Below are 3539 nucleotides of genomic sequence, written 5' to 3'. Positions count from 1 at the left end.
AAACACTACAACACATTGAATTATTGTTACACAAGTTATCCCCAATTCTTACGCAATTTTATATTTTTTAGTGAGAGAAGGAAAGAATGAGTGTATGAGAGAGTAATAAAAGAGTGAAACATTGAAAGTTTGATAACTTAGAAGAACGACCTTTGATTGCTCTTCCCTATTATTTCTATAGTCACACCTTGACCTTTCATGTTCCCAACATTTCATATTCTTGGGTAGATTCAACATCACATAAAAGGGAAATATTCAACCAAGGTATATTTTTCCTCTTAAGTCAAGATTTATCCCTCCTAAAGGCATCACAATTTGTTGTTTTTCCTTTTTATAGATCTACCATTTTTATTAATTAAAATAAAATATATTTTGACATGACAAAATTAAAGTTAGCAACCCAATTTTTTTTTCTTAATTACATGTCAAAAGATGGGGTAACGAAAAGGGGTATCGCAATCCCCCCCCTCCTATTAGGGAACATCGTACTCAGTGTTTTACCATATGTATAACAATTTTATGCATAGAGACATATATGCCAATCTCCTATGAGTAACATTTCCCTTTTCTTTAGTTTCCATTTTGAGCATTGATATTAGTTTTTCACTATCTAGTTACCTGTCCACATGTTGGCATTCTAACACACTCCTACGTGGTTTTTCATTTCTTACCAAGGGTTCCAGAGGGAACAATTTTATATTATTATTTTCTTGGAGGAAACCAATGCATTCAAGATCCCATTCAGTATCTTTAGGAGTATTTGGAACCATTTAATTCAATTCTCCCATTCCTTGCGATCACTCGACATTCAAGTTCAGCCATCACTTTCTCTGCCTACCTCATCCCTCGAGATATCAATTGTTAAAGGCTTACTTACAAATGAAGAGTATCAAGGAATATGATGTCTTAAATCTATGACATCCCTTTAGATTTCTATAAATAGCACATCACGTTCATCATAACATAACTCATGGTGATCAATGTATGCTATAAGATGCTGGTGTCACCGTAATGGCCCTGTTCCTAGGATTTTCAATTTCACAACTATCATCAATGCTTCATGGATAGATCACAATCTCACCTATATCGAAAGCATACAATTTCTCTGAGATTAATCATAATAATATAAATAAAAAATTCTTCATTTTTCATATATTTTACAAACTTGTTTCATATAGGAATCATAATTCGTAAATATGAGATTCTTCCCATGGTGCATCACTCTTGCATTTGGTAGTACTCATCCTTGATTATCATAACTAAGGACATCTAAACTACAATAGTTACATTCAATTAGCCAAATCATGGTAATTTTTCATACATAAAGTATTTTCATTGATTATAACATCCCTTGAAGTTATCTTAGAATTATTATACGCATACTAATTCAATCACTTTCAATAATTTCAAAAGAAAATTGAAATGAAATTATAATTGCATTATTTATTTTCATAACAATCATTCCAAGCATTCAATAATGCATTCAAGAATTTATTCCAACAACCAAAGGTTCAAAACTAAAATATACATATCTCTAAATTCATGAGTAATTAGCTTCCATTTCTCTTTGTAGGATGAGTGATTCATTCCATTCATTGAAATACTAAGTAATTCCTCAAAATTATTAAAAGTTATTTATTTCCATGATATTCAACCATGTAACTGATTATCTCATACAAGCATGCATGCACTTAGTGCACCAACAATATGTGTTGTCATGATTCATAATATGAGCGTCATCACCAAATCACGCCATAGTAACTCATTGATGAATCACAAAAATTATAGAAATGTTTACAGATTGAAGCCTTCCTTCCTTTTTCATAACCCACTAGGTATTAATTACAAACTTGCTTTCATGTATCAATCACTCCATACAATTCTCACATTAACTATGAGAAACTAATCCTTCAATTACATGTTCCTTCCCAACAAATTCATAATTATATGATAGAATCACTTGTCTCAAGCTTATAAAGTATTGGGCCAATATTGATGGAGTCATGAATACAATTTTAGTCCCTACATTTTCTTCATACATTTCAAATTTTCATTCATTCGACGAATTCATTACAAAACATATTTTATCTCATGAGTGTAATGTTCATTCATTTCATCTTACTTCAACATGTCAGGTCAATGCATGCACACATTTTAAAATTTTTATTAAATGGTTTTGTGCTAAGGAATTTTTTTCCTTACACGCATTAACTTGGAAAATAAAAGATATCAAATTCAATAGAAAATAATTCATAAGCAATTCCTTTAAATTTATTATGGAAATGGAATATGGGGATCATTCAAATATATATTTTGTATATTTATTGATCATGAGATGGGTGCTTTATGGGCCCACGAAATGAATTGAACCTTCACCTATAACAGAAATAACTCAAACAATCCTCCTTCCATATCAAACTTAGGTCATACTTTGAAGTATTGAATTTAGTATTTCCTTGTGAAGTTCGTAGGAACTTCACCATTCATTTAACCAACCAACGTCCAAAGCTAAGTTTGACCCAATGTGGATCATTTCCATGTTTCACTATTCAACTTTTAACCTTTGTATGCATTGGCATAACCTACACCTCCACACCAAAATTTGGAACCAATAAAACAATGAGAAAATAATTATAGGGTTTAAAAACAAAGTCATATGCCGAAAGGGAACAATGAAATTCCTCCTCACATTGGGCTCACACAGATCCTTTGCATATAAAATTGATTTCTCATGTTAATAAATTATGGCCAAAGTTTTCTTATGATGAATGTGTATCATTCCATCAATGGAACATGTGTCTTGTTTCTCAAACTTGAATCTATGGATCATTTGAATCTTGTATCCTCCATAATTTGTCTCATGCAAGAACATAAAAACACACACTCCAAACATACCATATTTCACATGCAACACACCAATTTACATATACAAAATTACATATGCAAGTATCTAATTTCATTACAAAATACCTATTCTATCACATCTTGTGGCCTCTTTGGGCCTAACAGACGTCATATTCAACTAATGGACCCTTTGATACACACACACGTTTACAATATAAAAACATGAAGGTCATCCTACTAGCACATAAACAAATCCCTAAAATCATGCAATATCCATAATTCCTAGTATATTGACCTTGTCCTATGAGTTGAATCTCATCCATTTATTACATTGAAAATAGGAACTATATCCTCCTACAAGTATGTCCCAAAATTGTTTCTTCTAGAAGTTGAATATTTAAGTTTTAACTTGGGGGTTATGGATGATCCTACATCAAACTCCTCAAGTACAAAAAAAATTATGACCTCCTGGTCATTTGATTATGATCTTCTTATAACAAATTTAACTCATAAGCTGGAATAAAGCCTCTGTAGTAGAAATTTTCCTCTTCTTGCTGCACGACAGCTCACCAAGGTTTGATCCTCTTAGCTTAGTCTTTTGGCATCTTCCTAGTTCTCTCCTCTAGAACCATTTGAGCACTTCTTGGTGTAGGTTGGTGGAAATTTTGTCACTTTTCTCTATTAGTACCTACAAA

The sequence above is a fragment of the Pinus tabuliformis genome, chromosome J (genome assembly GCF_031772625.1).
Source record: "Pinus tabuliformis cultivar Carrire ecotype Pingquan chromosome J, CPIR1, whole genome shotgun sequence".
Taxonomy (NCBI): Eukaryota; Viridiplantae; Streptophyta; class Pinopsida; order Pinales; family Pinaceae; genus Pinus; species Pinus tabuliformis.
This window is presented reverse-complemented; position numbering follows the sequence as displayed.